Source organism: Canis lupus, chromosome 19 (assembly GCF_048164855.1).
Source record: "Canis lupus baileyi chromosome 19, mCanLup2.hap1, whole genome shotgun sequence".
NCBI lineage: Eukaryota > Metazoa > Chordata > Mammalia > Carnivora > Canidae > Canis > Canis lupus.
The window spans coordinates 37,578,197-37,603,776 of record NC_132856.1 but is presented as its reverse complement, the minus strand read 5'-3'; the positions used below and the strand labels follow the sequence as shown (position 1 = coordinate 37,603,776).

Sequence of the window (25,580 nt, the reverse complement as noted above, 5' to 3'; positions counted from 1 at the left end):
CATTCCAGACATTATATTACATTGTATTCATTCACAAGTTTTTCAGTAAGTATCTCTAACAGAGACCCTTTGAGAAAAACATAACTATGATGCCATGATCACATCTAAGAGTACTACTAATAATTCCTTAGAATGATCAAATATCCAACCGATGTTCACATCCCCTTGTTTTGAAATTACAATTTGTTCAAATCTGGACCCAAATAAGGTCCATACATTGCAATTGGTTAAGAGTCTCTTAATATGTCTCTTAATGTGCATTTTTGCCAGTATATCTCTGGGATAGATTGCTTGAAGTTTCTTGGGTCAAAGGATAAGGATGTGTGTAATTTCATTAGCTGTTATAAAGTCCCCTCTACAGAGCTGTAGCAGTTTGCATTCCCACTGGCCATTGGGGAGAGTGTCCTTTTTCCTAGAGACTCACCAACGGACTATATTATCAAACTTTTGGGTTTTTGCCAATCTGATAAATGAGAAGTGGTATCTCATTGTAATTTTCATTTCTTTAAATTAAGTTTCAAAAGAAAATGGGCTCAGGGTGGATTCTGAGTCTGCAGAGGAAAGAAGCAATTTGCATAGAAATAATAATATTGCCAACTACCATCCAGCACATGTTATTTTATCTTACTTAATCCTCAATCCTCCTAGGATGGAAAGTCATATTGCCCTTTACAGGGAGAAAACTGAGGCACTGAAAGGGTGCATACACCCTTGTCTAGGATCCTACAAAAAGGGAGTAGAGACCAGGCTGAAGCCATGGTGGTATGTTCAGGAACAGCATCTGAGTTGCTCTGCTGACCTGAAGGACAGCACAGTCCCAGAGTGTGAGCATCCCCCAAGGTGCATCCTTCTTTCTTACTTGGAGCCACCTTACAGAGCTCCTGGCAACAGTAATCATTGTCCCAGCAGCTTTAAGGGCAGGGAGAGGGGCATCACAAGCAATTCCTTGATGATAGTGGCTGGGTCCATGGTGGCCAGAACAGCTAGTGGTTGACAGGGCACAGGCCAAGGAGGATGCGGCCTGGGTGATGGGAAACAAGAAGCCACCCCTGCAACAGTTCCAGGGTGTACTTTGGAACCCCTGTTATTATGATATTAGAACAGGATTTTTCCTCCCCTCCATTTTTCTTAAAGAAAAAGACATGAAAATAAGACAAGAATGGATTTTAGAAAAGAGGAACCAACTCAGAAATGCAAACCTACCACATTCAGACTTCTAAGTGAGTGCCCTTCTGACCAATGCCTTTTGATTCCTGAAATACTGGTTCATACCTTTCCCAATCCACATAAGACATCTGGTTTTTTAGCCTTACAGTATTACTCCAGCTGGCGAGCAGCGAGCCAGCATGGGGGCTGTGGCCAGCCATGCTGTAGAGGGAGCCTGCGTTTCCCATGCCCCCATGGGCTCTGCCTGCAGAAGTGGAAGCCAGGAGGAGATGCAGCCCCTTCTACGGAGCGCAAGCCAGGATCCTCCACAACATGGATTTTGCTCTGCTTTGGGATATTAGAGGGAAAAAAAAACTCTTTGCCTGCTTCCTTTAGCACTTTGAGGGTGCTATGGGGATTTCTTCAGCTCCATCGTCTGTCTTCACTCCTCAGCATTTTGTTTGTTTGTTTTTAAGATTTTATTTATTTATTCATGAGAGGCACAGAGAAAGAGCAGAGACATAGGCAGAGGGAGAAGCAGGCTCCCCATGGGGAGCCTGATGAGGAACTCAGTCCCAGGACTCCAGGGTCATGACCTGATTGGAATGTAGATGCTCAACCATTGAGCCACCCACTTCTCCCTGCACCTTTGTCTTTGAATATGTTTTGAAGCATTTGCCTATCTTTACTATGTGGGGTTTTGGTGTTTTGTCCACCTTCCTCTTCCTATCTATCAACTATGAATGATTGCAAAAATTCATTTCAAGGTTGTAAAGAGAGAGGGCAATTTAGTGGGGAAAGCCTCAACCTGTTTGTACAAACCCCCTCCCCTGACACCCCCCCCTTGCCAAATACTCAACAGTGACCCTCCCTCCCCCAAGAGGACAAACCAGGCCCTTCCCTCTTCAAGGGCTCTGGGAGAAAGAACTGGAGAATTACTCTGGGCTCTGGCAGGACTTCAGATTCTTTTGTTTTTTCCCAGTCAAAGCTCAATAATTCTTGAGCTCCAAATTTAGAAGCCTGTATGGAGAGGCCTGAGAAATCAGTAGTAAGACAGCCAAGCTTTCTAACTTTTTTTTTCCCCAAGCAATCTAATAAAGCTATAGCACAATCATTTCCCAAGGTCAATTTTCTGCTTTTAATAGTTTTAATGAGCTGTTTAAGAGGCTCCTCAACTTGTGCTTAGCCAAGCTTGCACATGTTTGGGTGAAAGGAGGAAAGGAAGGGATGAAGAAAGGGGGATGAGGAGGATGCAGGAGAAGGGGTTCTGGCCCACTAGCTGGGGTGCAGGAAGGGGACTAGCATGCAGTTTAATGTCCTTGTAGGATGTCTCAGGGATGCTCAGGGAGCACTGTTACACCCTTGAGATCGGATCTAAATAACTCAGGACCTGAGGGCCAATCATCACTTCTACCTGCAAGTAGGACCCGAGTGCCTCCCAAACTTGGAAATCTACAGGGAGGTGAGAGAGATATGAGAGTTTGAGGGTGCTGAGGAGGACAGAGGGAGGGAGGACAGAGAAGAGCCTTTAGTTTTCGGTGAATGCATGAGTTTGAAGAAGGGGCTGAGGATGAGGAAGGAGAGGCAAGGGAAAGAGGTCCCAGCTCAGGCGAGAGTGATGCTTCCGGCACCACCGAGGCCCATGTGTGAGGCAGTCTGATGCTAACGGTCACCATGATCACTGTGTGATGCTAGTGAGGCCCAGTGCTGTCCACCCTGGTCACTATGGACTGAGCCTGAGGCTATGCACATTGTAGGTCTTTGCTCCCTCAATGCTCACACTGCCGGCGAGGTAAGTTCCATTGTTCCCATAACACAGTTGGGCAGAAAATTGGTTATGGAGGATAAAGCATTGGTCCAAGGTCATCCAGTTAGTACGGTTGATCTGCATCCAGACACTCTGGCTCCAGAACCCAAGGTTATTGTATCCGTGACTGTTATTTCAAACACCACCTGAGGGCAATATGAAATTTTCAGGAAAAAAATCCAGATATACCAACACAAAGCCCGTAAGCCACTTAAGAATTGATGCATGTGGCAGGCACTTCGGACTGTCCACCAAAAGCCATTCATTCTTTTTCTATAGCAATGGAATGATAGGCCTCAGCCACTCAGCTAGACAGCCTTTCCTGGCCTCTTTGGCAGCTAGGTGATGCAATTGTCACCTGTGGAGCATGAGTGGAAGTGATGTGGAATATCCTTGGGCCTGGGGTGACAGTGGGGGTGAGTCCTCTGCACTCAGTCCCCTTCCTGCTGGCTGAAACCTGCAGGTGCGGCCATCCAGCTTCAGCCATGTTTGTGATGACAATGCTGGGGGGTGTTAGGGGGGGCACATGATGCATGGAGAGGTGCTGACCACCTACACTGCCCACCTTCACCTTGACACTGTTGCATGAGAGAGAAATACGATTCTTTGTTTTTCAGGTCATTGTACTATTGCATCCCTTTGTTATAGCAGCTTTCCCTGACTATTATGATATGTTTCTTTTAAATTTTCTTCCTTTGGAATATATACATGTACAGTAGTTTTTCACATACTGACCTCCTTAGGTATTTGTGGTTTTCCTCATATTTTATGATCCTCTTTAGGGACCAGTGAATCCAGACACACCATCAAATTACAGTACAATATTAATTAAAAATGACAATCAAGCTACAAACCACCCATTGTATACCTCTCCTTTGATTTGAGAAGTCCTTCAAACCTCAGGCACTCAGTGGGCAGAGTGCATTTCCCACAGGATCATCATATATGTCTGAGGTTCTTCAGATTCTAGGGTAATGCAACCATCTCTCTACTCGTATAAGCCTGAAATTTTGTCCTTGCATCCTGTGCCATGACATGCAAGGCCCAGGTGCCCTGTTTCCTCACCTTTTGTCCTCCATCAGTGCTATATCCTAATTAGGCCCCAGTATTTCTGTTCATAGGTGAGGGCACTGAGGTTCAGGGAGAATCTGGTTTTTTGGCCCTATACCTGGTCCAGAATCCAGGCCTGGCCAAGGATGGACTGTGGGGGCCAAACCAGGTACTCGACTCCTTTGATTCCCCAAACTAGGACCTTTAAAAAGTATTTTTAAAAAAGTTTTTTTCTTACATTTTCAAAAGTGATTTGTGTTCTGTGTACACACTATTCAAAACAGAGGTTGAAATAAGCCTTTTAAAACCTATGTCATAAAAAGACCAATAACCCAGTTTTTTAAACATGGGCAAGGATTTGAAAGACATTTATTTATTGACACATTTTTTAAATATAAAATTAAAACTCAGATTATCCTCTTTACACACTGTTTGAAAATCGACACCCCCCCCCCCCCCATTTACCATGTCACGGACATCCTGATGTGTCTGTCCCCCTCATCTCCTGAGGGAGAGCTCACTTGGCTGCTGCTTCTTCACTTCTTCAGTACTTACATAGTGAGCACCTACTATAATGACAGCGGACAGGATAGATCAAAAACAGTGGTGTGTCATGCGTCCACAGGGGATGGGAGAGGACGGATGAGGAAAGGCCCATCCTGGCAGCGGAGAGCTTGGAACCTAGCTGGGAACACCAAAGGGAGGAATTTCAGGACCTGCTCTAGGAAGCAGGGTGGCCTGGGGGTCAGGAGGCTGCAGAGCCCACAGAGCCCTTTGTGATCAAACTCTTATTGCTCTGATTGCAGCTGCTGGCTCTCCGTCTGCCTCCACCCGGAGCTGTCTGGCTGGCGACAATGCATACCTCTGAGAATCTGGGAGGAACAAGCGTGGGGTGGTTTCATTCTTGTGCTTTGTGCATAATGTAAATGTAATTAATCATGTCTATGGTGGTTTATAATTTAGTATTTTTTTTTCATTTTTAGCAGTCTAATTAAATTCGTTTGAGCTTTATAAGTAGTTATTTTAGAATTTTTCTTTGTACCCCCACTGTTGGAGTGCTGAAGACTCACAATAAATATGTCTCAAGGTGGCTACTGCTGTTTTCAAAATGAATCTTAAAGGCTATTCAAGTGAAAAGTATTTTTGTGTTACTACAACTTAAATTAGCCACGGGAAAAAAACTGGAGAACTGCTTCTTGTTTCTTTCTTCTTAAAAACTTTACAGTGCTGTAAAGAATTAGGATAGGAACGGCTATGAGCTGAGGGGAGCCGTTTGGCAAGGTCCTAACCCAGGATGGACATGGAAGTGGTAGGTGCTTCTAGGACCCCGCCTGGGCTTTCAGCTTCTGATTTAGAAAAGAAAATACACATGCTTTTCTCTGTCTCTCAGACAAAAGCCCATTTCCAGAAACATTGTACAGAGCTCATTTAATGGTGTAGTAATTAAGTTAGAAATATGCAGTGCTTATCCCTTTTATGAATATCCTACTCACTGAGTTGACAAGTTCTCTCTTAAAGCCATAGAAAAATTATTTAAAATAAGGATTTAAAAACTCTATTAATAATTAAAGAGATACAAAGGAAGGCAACAACAAGATGCCATTTTTTCTCCCACCAAACTCTCAAAAATTCGTATCAATGGCAAGAGTTTGTGTAGGTACAATCTTTGTGGGAATAATTTAAACAGTAACTTATTTTGAATAAGTTGTTGTGTTGTATTGTTTGTTTGTTTACATAAACTTTGAACCAGAAATCCCACCCCTCAGTCTGCATCTTAAGAAAGTACAGAGTTTCTGAAAGGTGGTGGAGGGAGGTGGGGGCGATGGGCTGGATGGGGGATGGGCACTAAGGAGGGCTGTCTATTTGATAAGCACTGGGTGTTGTACGTAAGTGATAAATCACTGAATTCTACTCCTGAAACCAGTATTGCACTGTGTGTTAACTAACTAGAACTTAAATAAAAATTAGAAAAGAAAAAAAAAGAGTACAGAGTTTAGGCAAATATGTAGGTTAAGAGAATTCTCATTCATACAGTTATTATATATTTGCTGAAAGGTTTTAAAAAGAGGGTTTTTTGAAATTCTTCTTTTCTGTGTTATCTTACGTGTAATAATTCATGTCAGTTCCCCCAAAGGAGCCAGGTTGGAAATGACAGATGAGCCCCTTTGAGAAGAACAACCCAGATTCTGGCCCTGCTACCCATTATGTGACCTTGGACAAGATGGACTAGTCTTCTCCATTCGATTTCTCCACTGATGTTATTTGTTCCTGAAAGTATCTTGTTTGTTCTTTTTTCTAATTTCCTGGGTCCCCATTCTAGAAAAATCAGTTCCTTAAGGGTAGGGACTAGTCAGGGCTGTTGACCACTGTGTTTGTGGAGTACAGACTATTGACTCCCTGGTTGTGCTGAGCCTCAGTTTCCTGTGACACAAATTGGGTTGTGACCACACCTACCTACCCTGTATTATAGAAGTCTCATACATGCAGAGTGCTCAGAAGAGTGTCCTTAAATACTCAATGAATGGTGAATAAGGATTGAATTTTGTAGTCTCCCAAATTACTGGGAAAAACTGGTGGGAAGTCAGGTTAGTAGAGAGAAAAGAAGGAAGGATGGAAGTATTTCTAAGGAGATTCTCATTTCCTCAGACTTAGACACTGAATTCTTGTTGGTCTTGGTCTCTCTCCACAAACTCAATCCCACTTTGCTGGGAGCTGGGGAGGCAGGGTGGCTTCCTTTCTCCCACAGTCCACGGTGACTCGAGTCTCCCAGGAACCTGCACTCGCTGACATTCAACTTCATGTAGAATTGGTACTTGGGGTAAAGGCTTTGTGAAGTCATTGTGTCTGGTGTGGGAGGCACTGCAGCCTTCACCAGCCTTACTTAGAAGGATTTTTTTTTTTCCCTTATGAGTCTGTTTTGGGGCTTCAATAAGGAAGGTCACTGCTTGAAGCAAAATCTGGCTTTTTCACTTGGCTTCTATGATTCAAGCAGTCAAGTGCTTCCTGACTAAGTCCATTGGGTTAGACCTTGGCATTAATCCCTAGAGGAGGAAGGAGAGGAGGGGTGCTTGGCAGTTTACTTGTTCTTTCATGGAGGCAGTTAACTTTGGTGCTGGATGGGAAGTCAGAGATGGTGTTAGCCCTCCATTAGTGGAGTGGGACACTGAGGACAAAGCAGTGGCTTGTTCAGGGGTGGTCAGTTGGCTTGGGGCAGAATGGGCACCTGGCCTCAAGTGCTCAGACCCCGAGCTCGTCCTCTTCCCACCAAGTCCAGCTTCCTCATTTTGTCAGCAAGAGAATGAGGGCAGGGGAAGCAGCCTGCTGGTGCAGGAAAGGGTCTAGCCAGAGAGACGCTGCTGGATTTGGGAATGTTCTCTGGGTGAGTACCTTACCACCTGGCCTCACACACCTGTATCCCTAATGCTGGAAATGTGCTTAGTCATGGCAGTTGATTTACCAAACCATCTGCCTTGTCATGCCCTGGGCTACACTCTATTGTATCAGCATTTTAAAATGTAAATTTCTGGTTCTACCTAAGAATAATGTAAATTCATTTTGATTTTAGGCTCAGGTGGTATCAAAAGTTAACAGGAGAATTCAGTATTGCATGTAATGTCAAAATGGATTCATGTTAACTATGATTCCATTTTCTTTTTGTGTGGAAAAAAAATCGTGCCTATATGAATTCATTCATGTGTTCCTTCAACCAAGGTTTTTTAGACTTAAAAATGTTCCCTTTTCTGCTCCCAGCTTTTCCATTTTCTCTCTTCCAACCATTCTCATTGGTGCGTCTGTCTGTTCTTTTTTTTTTTTTAATTCAGTAAAATTAGTTGAGAACCTCCTGTGTGCCAGCACCTGTGCCCAGTCCTGGTGATGCAGGGCTGAAGTATACATTCATAAACAGACCTCTTGCCTTCAAGGGGCCTCTTTCTAAGGAAGAAAGACAGACATTAAACAAACCAAGTGATTTCAATATATCAAGTGCCATGAAGGAAATGAATATTTCTAAGTATCCTTGAGACAAGTCTTCCTAGATGACCTTCTATAACCTCACATCAGTCAGTCAAAAATAAAACTCCCTTCTTTCTCTCAGTCCGATTTTCCTCCCTGACTTCTAGGTCTTCATTAACAATGTTAGCACATAAGAGTGATCCTTAATGTTTTAAGACAGGGACCACTTTGAGAACACACTAAAAGCTATGGGTGCTCACTGTTTCCTGTCTACAGTCTCAGGGGGCTTCACAGTTCCTGGTTAAGGATTCACATCCTGGAGGAATAAGGAGGCATGGGGGATGGGGCCCAGCTCAGCTAGAGTCTCTATTCCCTGGGGGTGAACAGTGATGGGAGACAGTACTTATGTTGATTTGCTTCTATAACATTTAAAATTCCTTGAACTCTTGATATTGAAAAAGGTTTTATACTTCTCACAGATTTCTCAAGCCCTTCATATTTAAAAATGATTTTCATATGTCTCACAGATTATTTACTCAGTACAAACAGAAAAAAAGTAGCTTTATGATGGAGAAATCATGGTTACCATGCTAACCATGTAATCAAACGTGGTGGAGCAAGAGGGCTGGTGCCTCCTAATGTCATGCACTGAGAAAAACACAGCACCTATCATGCTATACTCTTGCCAAAAAGTTTCACCTAAATCTAATTATGAGGAATAACACAGGCAAATACAAATTGAGGGGTATTACATAAACAACTAGCTTGAATTCTTTTAAAATATTGATGTCATGAAAAGCAATGCAAAACAAAGATGAGGAACTATTCCAGACTAGAGAGGCAGATAAATAACTGCCATATTGATTAGATCCTGGATCAAAACAAAACAAAAAAATAAAAGCCAACCCTGACATAAAAGATACTGAGGGGAATAGTAACTCACAGTTTTTTTCTGGGCTGTATTTAATGATATCACATATAGGAACTTAATTTGCAAACCCTAAGTACCAGAAAAGTATGAGCTTATTAGTATAATTTGTATTGTATTTGTATTGACTTTAAGAAGGACAGACACAAAATAGTCCCATATGATATTAATTTTTTCTTTCATTCAAAATGCGTTTATTGATCTGAAATGCAAAGGAGTAAATTGACTTGCTCAAGGTCATCAGTTCAATTAATAAGCAGAACCAGGACTATAGCCCAGGTCTTCTTGTCCTCTAGAGAACATGGGGCGATGGCTCAGGGAAGATCATGAATGTTGTTCATGCAGATGGTGGTAGGTGAAGTGATACTGTTGATGATGGTAGTGGCAACAATGGTGTTAGTGGTGTTGATAATTGTGGAGAGATGAAGTTGGTGATGGTGTTGCTGGTAGTGGCAGCAGTAATGATGGTGTGGTGGTGGTGTTGGTAGCAGCCTCAGTAATGGTTGTGGTGGTAGTGGTGCTGGTAGTGGCAGCAGTAATGGTGGCGGCAGTGGTGGTGATGGTACTAGAGGCTATATTGTGGAATGATGGTGAGAGTTGGAGATGAACCTGAATGTGATCAATAGGATTGAAGGGTAAAGTTTAGGAAGTGCAAAAGCAGGTATTCTTATTACCTTTCTAGAATTCATTTTCCTTTTCCCATTTTTTTCTTTCTTTCTTTATCTCTCACATTCTTGGTATCTGATTTTATCTAGGAGTTCTCCTTACTTTGGATCTGCTTATTATGTCTAGAATGAAAACATATATTATTAGGGTGGCAAACTATATATCTTTGCTTTGCTTTATAAATCATGACAATGTTCTGTTATGGAACAAATAGCTGCATTCTATAAAATGCAGTCTTTTTGGAACAAAGCTCTTAAACCTCTAGGACTTCCTTTCAACTTATGTTTTGTTGCACATAACCTAACAAGCTGCAATTATAGGGCACCCAGAATGGGGAGGCTGATGGCTGCCATAATAATGACCTATGAGAGGGCAGCCTGGGTGGCTCAGCGGTTTAGTGCCTGCCTTTGGCCCGGGGCGTGATCCTGGAGACCCAGGATTGAGTCCCACGTCAGGCTCCCGGGATGGAGCCTGCTTCTCCCTCTGCCTGTGTCTCTGACTCTCTCTCTCTCTCTCTCTTTCTCAAGAATAAATAAATAAAAATCTTAAAAAAAAAAATGACCCATGGGGTATGTCAAGCACCCTTTACTATTCCGTTCTCAGCACTGTTAATGCTTGTGGGATGAATCTCCTCTTCTTCTCCTGCTGGTATTAATACCAGAAAAGGTTCAGTCCAAATGGATATCAAGTTGGTGTATTTTTGGAGACACTGGTAGGTCTGTTATTGTCAGACCAACTGCTAGTATTGTGTTTGCATTTAGTCTCTACTTGCTATCTTATTCAGTGTTGTTTTCTTTTTTTTTCAGAGCTGAGTGGGTGAGTACATTGATGGCATGCTGATCAGATTTCCAGGCTGCCATGGGGTTGTGAGTAGAGCTAATAGACTGGATGAGAGAATAATGAGCCAAAGCAATATTTTTCAGCTGTGAAGAGACCAACACAAAGTTCAGCACTTGGGTCTGAATGACATCTTGCAGAGAGAATGGCAGGTAAGGGACACAGCCTAGGCATCTGGGAAATAGTCATGCATTGTAGCCAATGGCAACCTCAAGATGAGGTGGCTGCTAAGGAAGTGAAGTTGTGGTGTGAGAATAGAGACAACACAGCTCTATCTTGGGTGGCTTTCACTGGGGGGTCCCATGTAAGGTATTCTTTACCACACTTGACTAACAGGGATTGTATTGAGGGGAGAGTTTAGGATGATGGGGCTGAGGTTGGGGCTTGAACTGTCACATAAATCTAGGAAGAGGGATCCCTGGGTGGTACAGCGGTTTGGCGCCTGCTTTTAGCCCAGGGCGCGATCCTGGAGACCCGGGATCGAATCCCACGTCGGGCTCCCGGTGCATGGAGCCTGCTTCTCCCTCTGCCTGTGTCTCTGCCTCTCTCTCTCTCTCTCTCTCTCTCTCTCTCTGTGACTATCATAAATAATAAATTTAAAAAATTAAAAAAAAATAAATCTAGGAAGATGGAAACTACAGCTCTGGTGAGCTGTTATTGGTTAAAACATGCTTTTATTACAACTTATAGAAAGCTCAACTCATAGTGGTTATGTGATAAAAACGTGATCATCTAATAGAACAAGATGTCTGGAGGTAGGCCACTCCAGGGGAAGCAGCAGTGGCTTACCAGTATCTTCTAAGGCCTGGGCTCCTTCGAGATTTATGTTCTGCATTTTCAGCATGTTGGCTTCTTGGTCTGAAGTTTGTCACTTCATGGAACAAGATGATTGCCAGAGATCCAAGCATCACACTTCACACAAATGCATTCAAGGGAGGAGTGGGAAGAGGCACAGCCCCTGGGCTCTTTCAAACATATCACCCTTCCATTAGGGACCAAAAACTTTTTCAAAAGTTTCTCAGTGGGCTTCCCTTATATCTGTAGGCAGGCTGTGTCAGATGCTCATCCCTTTGGCCCTTCAGTTTCAAAGACTGACTAAACTTAATCTCTGGGGCTGGGGAAAGGATGCCTTTCTTTCCTTCTTGGGTGTATTTATTTCCTTTTTTTTTTTAAAAAAAGATATTATTTATTTATTCATTAGAGACACGCAGAGAGAGGCAGAGACATAGGCAGAGGGAGAAGCAGGCTCCCTGTGGGGATCCTGATGTGGGACTTGATCCCAGGATCCTGGGATCACAACCTAAGCCAAAGGCAGATACTCAACCACTGAGCCACCCAGGTGCCCCTTTAGGTGTATTTCTGCCCATCTTATAAGGAAACAAAACTGGCATTTTCTTAGCTCAGAAAGAGGAGGTGTGAGAAATGGCAGCCGGGTGGGCAACCAAGTATATCTGCCACTGGGCATAGCTTACTTTGCAAATGTGAGGAGATATTTCTGCTTGGTATGCAGAAAAGGATTTGTTTATGAGGCTCCAGACACAAAGTTTGGGCAGATGTTGTGCCAACTGGTAGACTTTATAAGGAAGTCAACTTTTAGTCCTACTTGAGTCAAGATTTCCTGATGGCTAGAGTTACCCAGAAATGGAAGGTGCTGTTTCGATGGTGGTGGGAAGCAGAATCAATGTCTACCTGGTAGGGGATAGGGACATGGTAAAGGGAATTCCTATACCTATTGGAGGTTGGGGAGGGTGAAGGGAGAGGGCAGGTATTTACACTGACCTATGAGTTTCCTTCCAACCCAGAGAACCTCTGATCCTAGTAATTAGTTTTTCCCCTTTGAATGTTCACTGGATAATTATGCTAATTGCAGATAATGTTTCTACTAAGTGAGGTATAATTTCAAGTTGGATGGTTTTTTTTAATCTTTAGCATCAGTGCATGAGATGCAGAGTTTGCCTTGGACCTGAGCCATACTTTGTTTAAAATTGTTACTTTTATGAGAATAAAGCAAGAGGGACACATTTTCCTTTAAGTTAAGTTATGGATAATGTGCACGCTGGCCCATGAACTGGCATAGTAAATACCAATTCCCATGGCCCCACAAACATTGTTGAACTTGTGGCACTGAGGCTGAGTATCAACTGGGCAGAGCCACCTTCTTTTACTTTTGGTATACTATGCCCAATAGGATAGCAACAACTTCATACAGATTAGAGTATCAAGGAGAAAAGGATGAATCCAACCAATTAAAAAGACGTTAAATTCATTTCCAAATGAGATATTTCTAGTGGTTTCCAATATTCGTGGCAAACACCATCTCTTGTCCAGAAGTCTCTGGAAGCTTCTTGGGCATTGCTCTCAATTCCTTTGCTGTTCCTTAGCAAAAAGAAGGAATGGACTAGATACAGACACCCTTTGGGGATGTCGTTCCCCTTCCTCTTTGCAACCCGTCCTGCCACTACCTGGTGTAGTATTAACTATCCAGTTTATATTAGGGGACCCTACTTCCCTCTCACATCATTGCTGATAGGACCATGAGGGTTCATCTGACCAATCAGATTCTCTTCTGAGGGAATTTGGGATTGGGACAAGGAGTAGCTAATCAGTTTTGTTGGATATCTGGTCATAGAAACAACATGGGTCATCACCACCTCCGACTCTGAACTGAGAGAAGCCAAAAGAAAAGGTGCAGGGAGAGATCACGTGGCCAAGAGAGGCTGAAGCCTTGCCTGCTGTATCAGCCATACTAACTGGCCCCAGTGCAGCCTCCTGCAAGGCTCCTAGACATTTACTAGCCTCCTATTCTGTGCCACACCCAGAGTCCCTTCTATAACTCCTTCCCCATTTTGTTTAAGCTGGTTTGCACAGATATTTGTCATTTATAGCAACCTGAGAGAGATCCCATCCTCAGAAGGGCTCATCAGAAAGCTAATGAGAATTTTAAAAAGAATTTTTTGCTTTTTCCAAATATAAATTTATGAATGCTTATTATAAAAAATAGAAAGGTTTTATCTTCGAATGTAGAAATTTCTACAGTACTCCTAAGAGATGATTGCTCAAGTATTCTGGAGGCAAGAGCAAGGAGCATGAGCGGGCACAAACCAGCAAGCACCAATATTCCATTGGGCTGTGACGGGACACGCATTGATTCAAGCACTTCACCTGCGTTAACTCTTAGGATCCTTACTACAAGGCTGAGTGTAAGGATGGGAGTGGGCATCGAATCCTACCCTTGTGCTAAAGATGAGGAAATTCAGTATTAGAGATGTCAAGTAGAAGGGGTGGGGAGCAGGATTTGAAGGCAGGCAACTGGGCTCCATAGCCTGGGCCCTTAACCACCAGACTATAGAGCCTTTCATTTTATCTTGCTTCTTATTTCTGTTGCCTATTGCTGCATAACAAATTAATACCATAAACTTCGGGACTTAAGGAAACACGCATTTATCATTTTGCCAGTTCTGCAGGTCAGGAGTCCAGATAGGTGTAGCTTGCTGGGCCATTTGCTCAGGATCTTGCAAGCCTGTAAGGAAGGTGCCTTGGGGGGCTCCCTGAGACTGGACTGAGGATGGACCCACTTCCAAGTGCATGTGGTTGTTGGCAGTCCTTGTGAGCCCTGGGACTGAGGAGGGCCTCAGATCCTTACTGGCTATTGGCCAGAGGCTGCCCTCTGTTCCTTACTGTGTGGGCTTGTCCATGGCAGCTGGCTTCATCAGAGCCAGCAAGAGAGAGTCTTCCAATCTGGAAATTACTGTCTGATATCACCTAATCACAAAGGGACATCCCATCACTCTTGCCGTATTCTACTGGTTGTAAACTAGTCCCCGGGCTAGCCTGCATTCAATTATACAGGAGCATACTCTTATCTTTAAACTTTTATATTTTTCACAGCTTTCTGGTAATGGTTGGACTGGAGGAGTTGGTGGAGGGTAAGGCCATAAAGACACCTCAAATTGGAGATAGCCAGGCTCATAGCAGGGCAGGGCTGGCCTGATCCCTACTCCCTAATATAGGAAGAGGAGCTAGACAGAGAGAGAGAAGGGTGGGTCTGATCACCTCTCCTTTGCCCCCATCCTACAGGTTTCTAACCTGGGGACATGAAGCCCAGGAAAAGGGCTGAGAGATAGCTGGAGAGATGGGTTGAGCACCTATCACATCTAGAAGCAGGCAGCTCAAGATCTAGGAAGCCTTGGATTCTTTCTCCACTTTCTTGCTCTTTAGGGAACATGGCGCAGGGGATGGCCAGCTGTCCTGGGGAGGCATGAGTCAGGGATGAGTCAAGGGTGTAGACAGGGATGGGAGGTGTTTGCTGTAGGACTCCTCTCTGCATGTGTAGAGTAAAGAAGAGGAGGAGGGTAAGGTTCTCTCTGACCTGGATCCCACAGAGAATCTTGCTCCTTGCTTTTGTCTGTAAACTACATATTTGGGCATCTTTCTATGTCAAAATGTGGAGATCGGATTCATGCTTTTTTGTGGCTGTTTAGTATTCTACCATCTGGGTGCCCTGACTGAACCTGCTCTCTAGGTCTTTGGAGGCTCACGCAACTCCATTTGAAAATTGTAATTTCCGGGGGGCCTTCAGGGTAGGCACACTTGTGCTTCATCATTACCGAAGTGTGTGCTCTCCTCAAAATAGTCGGAGTTTGATGCCCAAGGACTCTCACAGCCAACTGGGACCTCCGAGGCCTTCCATTGACAAGGATGGCTGCTACAGTGTTTCTGTGGAGGTTGGGGCCCTGAAGGAAATGAAGCCAGGCCTCTGCCTCTCCTCTGGGGCTGAGGGTCTCTGCATTCAAAAAGGCCGGTATGCGAAATCTGAAACCGGGTTGATATCCTTGCATTAGCTCATCTTGCACCAAGTGAAAGGAGGTGTTATTTCCTTTGGAGCAGCTTCACCTTTTGCCCCCTTATACACGCTTCCACTCCATGTTCCACGCTCTTTCACTGTGCACACTACAATTAGTGATGTCTGTTTCATGAGTGCCACTCCAACCACAGGTGGCAGATAGGCTTTCTTTTCCTCTTTGCTTTATTCAGAGTTCTAATAAATAACCTGTTCCTTCACCTACCTTTACTTCCCTACAAAATCCCAAATCATCTAACATGCCTTCTGCATACAGCTCAGCAGCTCAGCTCCCTTTTATGCTCTCCTGTTTATTTCAAGTGGCTATAGTTTTAGTTTCATTATTAGCAATAGTTAGTATTTGCTGAGGTTTTTGTGTGTACCAGGCCCTGTGCTAAATGCTATGTAGGAGAAAACTCTGCGAAGCTTCACTACAGACGGCCCTATGAGATGATTTTGTCATCACTGGTTTACAGAGGAGGAGACGGAGGCAGAGAGAGGGCCTCGTTCAAGGCGACCTTGCTAGAAAGTGGCCAGATCTGAAGTTATGCCAGCTTAGAAAACCAAACTCTGAAGCCTTCTGCCATGCAGAGTTATTGCCCTAACTTCTCTGCAGGTTCAGAATGGGTCCCACTAAGAGCAAGGTTATCCAACTTCTTGGGAGGACAAGAAGAAATTGGAGAGCCTCCAGGGAAGGTCCTGGAAAGTGATTAAGAGGACAAGAATAACACTGGTGAGAAGGCTCAGAGGAATAAGAGTAATTTAATCTAGAGAAATAAATTCTAAGGGCTAATTAATGGCATTCCACTGCTGTCTTCATGAGAATCAATTAAAATATTTTAAAACAGGAGCCAGTCTGTTAGTTTTATTATACAATGTCAAAGGAATGATTTAACTATTATCTTATTTAATGAATTTAACAGATATGTAGTAAGCAGCCACCATGGCCCAGAAACATAGCAAATATCCTAGTTTACAATCCATACATAGCAAGGACCTCCTCTAGGACTTACATTTTGGTAGCAGGATGGGGTGGGGGATGGATTGTAAACTAGGAAACCATACAGAAACAGGATCACACTGGTCAATGATGAATGCATGATGAGTGATGTCTGTGAAGACATCAAGGCAGGAGGATGGGAAGCAAGTGTTGGAGGTAGGCTTCTCCATGTGAGGTGAGGGGTTGGCATTTGAGCTGAGACTTATGTGAGCCTATAGGGATGGAGCGGTCTGGGCAGAGGGGACCTTAGAGCAGAAATGAGTTTGGCAGAGACAAGGGTACAGAAAACAGGAAAGTAAGGCTGGTGGTAGAGAGTGGTGGGCAATGGGCTGAGAGAGCCGATGGGCAGAGGAGTCATGTGTGTGATGGAATGGACCATAGGAGGTCAGAGTGAGAGGGTGAGGGCTGTCCCACCATGCAGTAGGTGGGAAGTGGGGCAGGTAGAGAGAAGTGGACCTTGCATTTCTCTTGTGTTCATATGACAGGTAATCATGGCAGATGAAATGTGGGGGTGGAGATGAAAGGAAAAGAAGACTTGAGAATGACCATCAGAGTTCTAGAAAGAAGAATCAACTATTTGTCTTGCTGTAATTTTGCTGGGAGAAGGAAGTTTTGAGGGTGCCTTGCTTGGCAGTTTGAACCTGATAACTCTTGGGCCTTCAATTCTAGGTAATATTTTGGATCTCAGTATACTTTGTAGGGAGAAGGTCCACACCTCTCCTCTGTTTCTTGGAAGCAAAAGCCTTCCCCTCCTAGCGTCCCAACAATGAGGAGGTTGAGTCTGATTTAGGCCAAACTTTCCACGCCCCACCTCATTTTGCAAACAGGGAGACTGAGCCTTTGAGGACAGTTTGTCACCTTCACAGCATTCTAGCTCTTGGCAGAGTCTCAGGTCTCCTGATTCCTCAGCTGGGGCTCTCTCCACTGTTTGAGCTGTCTCATGGCACAGGGAAGCAGAGGTTTGAACCAACAATTCCATCCCTCCTAACCTGGACAAAAATGACAATCCTTGCTGTTATTAGAGGTCAGTTCTCAAAATTTGTGGCCTCAGCCCCAGCCATGTCAATACCTTCTCTCTGGCCAATTTTATGGAAGTTTAAACAGGTCTGTTTCTAAGAAATGTCCTCAATATTAAAGTGCCTATAAAATGCATAAGATCCAGGTGTGACTGGGACTAAAATTGAGCATCAGTGAGGTATGTGTGTCGGTCTATTTTGGGGTGCAAATCGCTAAGATTTGGGGCCTGTGGGAGGAGAGTAAACTCCTCTGGGAAGCGATCCCTCAGTGGTTTTTGGGTAAGCCAGAATTACAGTCTATCAGGATCTTGAACAGGAACCTCCATGGGGGTAATACTGCTATGCACCTTTCAAAAGCAGGAGTTAGAGTGTTGGAGTAACCCAAGGTGAAATGAATACGTGTCTCTTTTCCATTTGGGCTTTGCATACTTCAGGCACACTTTAATGGGTCAGTCTCTGAAGGTCAGCTAAAGAAAACAGAAGAGAAAAAAGAAGTTCCTTTAAAAAGCTTGGAACCATAATGTTTCTAAAAGTGTAGATTGATAAAATAGATACTTCCTTCCGGAGATTTTCAAAAAAAAAGAGAACTTTATAATGATGTTTTATGTAGCCTGGTGAGAAAATGCACAGAATGATGAAAGCATTGCAATTATAAAGCCCCCTACCCAGAAGCTTAATACAACATGGCAGGAATTTAGATGTACCAACAGCTACGTTTCCTCTGGAATTCTAACTGCCTCAAGACCTGAGCCCAGTGTCTATGGTATGGTGTACTTTGAGCCAAACTTAAACTGATAGGATTTCTAGGACACACAGAGAATCTTCTCAACCACACTTACTCCACCAGAATTTTTAGATGTACTTTTTTGTGTTGAGGCAGGTAGTTTGTCTCAAACAGGCTTCTGCTTAAAAACAAAACAAAACAAAACAGAAAAACCACACATTATTTGGGAAATGCTATGATGGGCAAGAATGCATTACATTATCAGGTTGGTTGGCTGATCGAGTGGTTGGCAAAGATCTGAGGGAAAGAGCCATACAACAGGTAAGTTTTGATGCATTGAGGAAGGGAAGAAAAACCTTGAGTTGGGAGGGCTTCTGCAGTGAGCAACTCTAGGGTGGCTATTACTACTACTGGAAACCAAGCTAGTCTCTTGGTCTAGCCCTATTGGGACTGGTCAAGGCATTGTCTTTGCAAACAGCTTAGTTTACTTTAAAAGGACTTGGAAACTTGGAGATAGAGGGTTTGCTTAAAGCGGCAGGCATGGTGTTTACCACTCCTGGGGGTGGGGGGGGTGGGGGGTGGGGAGCGTTGGGGGGGCGGCTGTCAGAGTCTAACTTGCTCAAATGGCCAGAGTCCTGTCTCCCGCTAGGTGGCAGTGTCAGGGGCAAGGGCTGGCAAAGCACCTAGAATTCGGTCACCTCCCCAATGGGGGCCACTTCCTTCCAGGAAAAGATTGCTATCCTCATTTGAGTGCTGGAGAGAAGCTAGTCTATCTCCATTTCTCCATTTTTAGCTTAGCTAGCTGAGTTGTAGAACTGTGATGACTGTGTCAGCAAAATACGTTTTGGGAGTAAAATGTTTACTACGTGAAGGCAAATTCTCCACTAAAAAGGGATGGTTTCTCTTAGTCTCAGAACTTGTACAGTTTAGTTTTAGTGCCCTAGCCACAAAATGTTGGGAAGCTATATTATACCCCTAGGACCGTCAGAGACCATCGGTCATGCCTGGAAAACTCTAGGTGTCACTGCTGTTGCAATAAGAAATAATGAGAAGAGAACAGGAATCTAATGCTTGTTGCATGTTTACTCTGGACTGATAAGTAAACTGCGGCTCAGAGAGCTTAATTGCTCACTCAATCTAGAAACAGATGGAACTAGGTTTGAACTCAGATTCATCTGGCTGTAAAACCAACCACATTTCCGCTATCCTGTGCTTGATAAGAGCAAACAGCACCCAGCTGGTAGCTATGGTGGGAACAGGACAGGAAGATGTTCCAGAAGATTTATAAGCAATACAGTCCTGACCAATCAGAGCATTGCATTCCTCACCCTACCCCCCATGCCAGCCACAGTGATTGGTTCAGAAATGGGCATTTGAACCAAACAGTACCCTTGGGGAAGGCTCTTTTCTGCTAGATTTGAAGCTGTGATTACAGCACAAGCTGCAGAGGGTGACCACATCAGGAGAAAGCGGTCATAGAGATCAGAGACACGACACAAGGAGCCTGAGACTGAATAGCCTCCTGGTGCTGCCCAAGCCCTGGGTCCAATCATGCTGGACCTTCCCAGGGTGTGTGGGTTGCCCAGCCAGTAGATTATCTCCCTCTCTTGATTATGTCATTTGGGGGAGATGAGGTTTGTCACTTGTCACCAAAAGAATATTGACTTATACAGGCAGTCAAGATAAGAAAGGACTGAACGAAAACAAAGTAAAAGTAACTACAGGTTCAATGGCACACTCACTATCACAGGTTCCTGTAGCAGTCACTTTTCTACATCATCAATCTGTACCCACTCAAATTTAGAATGAACAAATGATAGAATGAATGAATGAATGAATGAATAAACGGTCATGGGGACCAGAGACACAGGGAGAGTGAACTAAGATTCAGAGCAATTGGTGAAAGGTCTTAGAGTTACACCACCACCTGAGCTAGAGTTACATATTGTTTTCCACATAAGGTTTGAAAACATGATGCATTAGAACAAGTGATTATAACTTTAACTTGCATAACGAGTATATATTACAGTGCAGGAGGTACAAATAAATGCATTGCCTGTTAATGCTTTGACAGTCAGTTATGGTCCTGCTCAAATTCTTCCTGAATTCTGAGGCTCCATGATCATTTCAGGAGTGATTGTAGCATTATCATTAGGCTTGATTTGGAAGCTTTACTAATTGTGAAAGAAGGAAAAAAAAACAAAACGATCTTCATAAAGCAGACAATAATATGAACATTTCGATAAGTATCTTCAGTAGTGAGTTTTCCTTGGTCCATTTTGAAATTCATAGTAATTATTATACTCCCTTACTCAGCAAAATTCAGAATGAGTGAATGAATAGAAAATTTGCATAATTTAGGACTGAAAACTTAACTCAAATTGGTTGAACTGTAAGAGAGTAATACCTAAAAATCTGAGAAGTCCAGAAGACCAGATGCTAGAGGTCAGTGCTGATCTTGATAGTAAGATGAAGTCCTTTATGACCCATTTCCCCTAATTCCTCAGAGTTTCCCCATGGAGCAGCATCTCCATCTGCAGGCTTCACACAGCACACCTGGCAGGCTGGCTTCTCTCGGGCAGCAGTAAAATAGCCACAGAACATCTCACCAAAGAAGATGTATAGATGGCCAATCAGCATAGGGCAGGATGTTCCATGTCATAAGTCATTAGGGAAATGCAAATTAGAACAACAATGAGATACCACTATATATCTATTAGAATGGCTGGAATCTGGAACACTGACAACACTGAGTCCTGGAGAGGATGTGGAGCAACAGGAACTCTCATTCACTGCCGGTAAGAATCCAAAATGATACAACCACTTTCGTATATAGTTTGATGGTATCTTATAAAACTAAACATGCTCTTACCACACAATCTAGCAATTATGCAGTTTGGTATTTCCCCAAAGAAGTTGAAAACTTGTGTCCATGAACACTTGCACGTAGATGTTTATAGGAGCTTTATTAACAATTGCCAAAACTTGAAAATGACCAAGATGTCTATCAGTAGGTGAATAGATAAACAAACTGTGGCACATTCAGACAGTGGGAATATTATTTGGCTCTAAAATGAAGCACTATCAAGCCATAGAAAAACATGGAGGAGACTTAAATGCATCTTACTAAGTGAAAGAAGCCAATGTGAAAACTGTATGATTCTAACTCTATGACATTCTGGAAAAGCCAAAACTCTGGTGACAATGAAAAGATCAGTAAAAAAATCAGAGGATTTTTAGGCAGTGAAACCATTCCATATGATACAGTATTCTGAATGATGTAATAGTAGAACATGTCATTATGCAGGTGTCCAAACCCATGGGATGTACAACACCAAGAACTATCTGTAATGTTAACTATGGACTTTGTGTGGTCAAGATGTGTCAGTGTAGGTTCATTGTTCATAGCAAAAATACTGCTCTGGTGTTGGATGTTGGTAGTGGGGGAGGCTGAGCATGTATGGGGCCAGAGGTATAGGGGAAATCTCTATCTCTTCTCAATTTTGCTGAAAACCTAAAACTGTTCTTAAAAAAAAAAAAAAAAAAGGTTATTCTTGAAAGAAAAAAAAGCCACAGAGCTCCAGGCTCTAACATCATTGTAATGCACTCTCTGGGCTGAGTGAGAGGGCCTCTTGCATTAGCTTAGGCAGAAGGGGAGGAATCTTGTCTTTGCTAGATGGACTCAGCACTGCCCCTCCTGTGTTTCAGTGGCCAATCAACTGGAGCCAGAGGGTCAGGAGTACTGGTTGGCCTAAACCAATCTGGGTTCACACACTGATGGGGTTTCCATCTCATCCAAATCACGTAGCTGGCTCCAGAGTCTAGCTCCTAACTACAAACAGAGGGTTTCTGGAGGAGAGGTGGGTGGGCAGATGGGGTAAGTGGGTGACGGGCATTAAGGAGGACATGGGAAGTAATGAGCACTGGGGGTTGTATGCAACTGATGAATCACTGAGCTCTATCTCTGAAACTAATAATACATTATATGTTAATTAGTTGAATTTAACATTTGAAAAATAATAAGAAAATAATTTTAAAAAATAAATCACATGGCTGGGCTCAGAGGAGGGTGGTTTCACAAAGAAATGTGGGAAGACCATTTCCAACAAAAGGGTGAATGAATGATGAGTCAGATAACAGCCTTTATAAATGGGAAGTTTCTTTTCTGAATATTCCCATTTTTCAAAGTTCTATAGCATTTCTCTGAAGAGTCTTTTAATTTTGGTACATTGAGCTGGTCTCTAAGGGATGTAGACAATCCTACAGCAGATATTATTGAAAGAAAGAAAAAAAGGCAAAGAAAGAAAGCCTACAGGTACACTAGCGCTAGTTGTAATATAAAATCCCCATGTTGCACTGGCTTAACACCACAGAAGTGAGTCCTTGCTCCTCTAAAGGTGCTGGATGGGAAGGTGATCTCTTACACTCCGATTTAGAGACCCAGGTTTCTGTGTCTTGTGCCTCAAAGGTTTCAGAATTCGTCACTTGCAGACAGTAGATGGGAAAAAGAGTGGAGCAGAGACTTGAGGAGGTTTTGACACACATCACTTCTGCTCATATCTTATTGGGCAGAACTCAGTCACAGGGCTATGACCTACCTGCAGGGGAGACTGGGAGATGTAGTCCAGCTGAGTGTTGGGGCAGGAGGAGGGGAAGCTAGAAGGAAGGCAAAGAAGGAAGACAGTGAAAGAAGTCCCATTCACCTAGTGCACTTACTGGTACAGAAAATCTTCCCTCTAGGTTAAAATGTATCCTAGAACGAAGGTGAAAATCATTGCAGATTATATGGCACAAGCATGTTTTATTTTAAAGCTTTTAAAAGTTGATCTATAGGGAACTAACATGCACAAGGGGCAATGTCGCAGCATCTAACTTAAGAATAATTTGATGTAAAATTGAGGACATATCCGAAAACATATTGACAGCATGTCCCATTGAATGTTCTGGGATCTTTCTTTTTGAAACAACTTGTTCTGAGGTATAACTTACATATGATAAAATGCTGGCATTTTAAATGTAGTTTGATGGGTTTCGATAATCCTATTGCATCTTTGATGTGGAAAATGTACAGGGAAGTAGGTCCATACTACCACTCTACAAAGGGCAGTGTGGAGAGAAATGTCTGGAAACATCTGTAAAACAATTTCTTTCCTTGAGTTAATTAATAGCGAGAAAGGAATTTTGTTCAAATCAATTTGATTATTGCCTCAGTGTGTTTAACCCAGACAGACATGACTTCAGCCTTTGAGCAGCAAGAATGTGACTATAAGTAACAGGTTGCTGATAAAGCGCATGTACCACTTATGATAAACCAGAGCCTGGGCTTTGGCATCAGACAGACCTGGGGTTGGGTTCCAGCTCAGCCACTTTCAATCTGTGTTGATCTTGGGTCTTTTAAACCTCAGGTGGGAGGCTTGTCAAGGAACTAGGACTAACACGGACACTGGCTTTGATAGGGCTGGTTTGAAGCTTAAAAGAAATTAAAGTGTTTGGTACAACTGCCGGAACATAGTAAGTGCTCAATTTGCATTAGCTACTATTATTAATCATTCATCACCCATGAGAAGATACCCATTCTTGGTGAATCTCTGGTTTTATACATTACATGCCACTGGAAGGCTCCCAAAGAACTCATGTTCAACTTGACTTCAGCATCTTTTTTTTTTTTTATTCACCATCCCATTATTTTTTATAAGATATTCTGAATTCCCCCTGGAAGCAAGAACCATAGTAACAAGCTTTCAGCTTCATTTTGCTTCTGAGATGATCATTAATGGAGTTATTTTGATACTTTTTTTTTTTTTTACAAGACAGCCTTAAGCTGTAACTACAAATGCCTTTTCAAAAGTCCCTGATTTATTTTTCTGTTCAGCTGAACTCTTGTGTCTTTGTCTTTATATGTTTTTGATGAATGGATGATGTTGTCTTTAGATGTTCTCAACCATCCTGGGCACATTAAAATAACCCAGTGGATCTCATCAAGTGGAAGACAAGAAGGGGAAATCCAAGAAAAAGACAGCACAGGCTCTGCTTCCTATGACATACACGCACCTGCTAAGGGACTAGTGTCAGGAAATTTACAAAGTCAGCCTCTGATTATAGAGATTCTTCCTTAAGGAGCAAAAGAAAAAAAAGCAAAAGCAAAAAACCACATTTACTTCAAAGAACTCCTGTCTGATTGAGTGGGGAAAAAGTAGCCTCACTGCTTTGATCCTTTCACTGAGAGAAACAACATGAAAAGAAAAGAGAAAACAAGGCTCAAAATATGGGCTTTTGTTGAGAGCATCATTAGGAGTGTTTATTGGCTGCAGCAAACATACATCGAAGCTCTGGAACATTCGGTAGGGCCTTGCCAGCTTCTGCCTGGAAGGCCAGGCAGTTGATTCTGGGCCACATTCTTTTTTCAAGTGAGGGAGCGGGGACTGTAAGTCTCAAACCCCCTTGACCTTTGGTGAGTTCAGGCTTTAGAAATAAACTTGGATTTTTTTTTTTTTTTTTTAAGGCTTTGGTTTGTTTACCTTCAGTAAACACTGTCTGATTCTTTTTTCCCCTTGAAGAGAAAAGCTCTTCACAAAGCTGATGAAAAGGCTTTTTGCACATCAGCTTCTTCAAAACAACATTGTGATGAGTTAAGTGCAAACAAATCAGGATCAGATGAATTGCATTTTCCCTTTAAAATACAGAGTTGAACAGATTTAAGGTGGTGGGGAAGTGTTTTGCAGAAGTGCTCTTCAAATCCAGAATACTGAGTGGCAGTCAATAAACTCACAGTATGGACAGAATTTGCCTTCCTACTCTTCTGGGACATTATTCCTCAAATGGTGTGCATGGCCTCGGTCCTTTACAGGTGAACCATCACATTTTGATGAATGTGTGAAGTTAATTTGTTTCTAACAATGAGGAAATTCCAAGCATAGTGACTGAGCGGATGGAGCACAAAGCTGAGTGCACAGCTACTGCCTGCCACATGGAGGTGCAAGGTACAATTTCACAGTAAATGGCACCAAAGAAAGATGGTGTAATATGGGGAACGTATGAGATTTGTGCTTCCTGAGCATATATAAGAGTGTGGTCAGAGCAGGAAACAACTCTACACAAACAGCTCTGCTGTAAATTCCATGAAGGCTGACTGCAGCTCAAGGTTTCCCGTAGAATTGGGAGCCCACTGCCTAGCATGGGGGTGGGACAACAACAAATCATGACCAGTCAAGTGGCTACATAAAATTAACCATCCCAGGGGCCAAGAGACGAGGCTCTGTCCAGAGGCCTGCTCTCAAACTAGGCCAGAAACCCAAATGGCTAAGAACCTTTGTTTTGAGCAGAACTGAGCCCTCTTTTCCACAGTCTTCTCCTGTGATGGAGTATTTTCTTGCTTTACCTCCCTCCTGGCCTGGAAGCTGGCTGAGGGCAGAGCACTTGTCTCACCAGGGTTTTCTCCTCTCCGGAGTGACTTTGTACATGATACATGATAACTCAGTTATTCTGAACCCATAACAGAATCCAGCCTATCATCGTCTTCACCACCTTCACTAACATCTTTCTCTTCTCCTTCATTGATTTCATTTTACGTTAGGACAGCATTGTGCTGATTTCTAAGTACTTTCATATGCATGAT

The 25,580-nt window shown here is 43.1% G+C and overlaps 1 protein-coding gene and 1 long non-coding RNA gene across 7 annotated transcripts in view; one reads left to right on the top strand and one right to left on the bottom strand.

Moving 5' to 3' along the window:
* The window catches only part of CACNA2D3 (calcium voltage-gated channel auxiliary subunit alpha2delta 3), a 945,543-nt gene that overhangs the window by 33,228 nt on the left and 886,735 nt on the right, over positions 1–25,580 (top strand). The window contains exon 1 of one of the 5 annotated variants that reach the window (XM_072785847.1): positions 10,397–10,537. The exons of the other annotated variants lie outside the window; for them this stretch is intronic. The gene's annotated coding sequence lies outside the window, so the exon portion shown is untranslated. Of the gene's footprint in view, positions 1–10,396; positions 10,538–25,580 lie in introns of those variants that run through there. 5 annotated transcript variants of the gene reach the window in all.
* LOC140610153 (uncharacterized) lies at positions 9,070–20,628 on the bottom strand. 2 transcript variants are annotated; one of them, XR_012011923.1, is made up of 3 exons: positions 20,022–20,628; positions 17,589–17,708; positions 9,070–9,491 (listed from the first exon to the last, which is right to left on the bottom strand). It is a non-coding gene; the product is annotated as an uncharacterized lncRNA (long non-coding RNA). The 2 variants fall into 2 exon arrangements; XR_012011924.1 differs by lacking the exon at positions 9,070–9,491 and adding an exon at positions 16,000–17,214.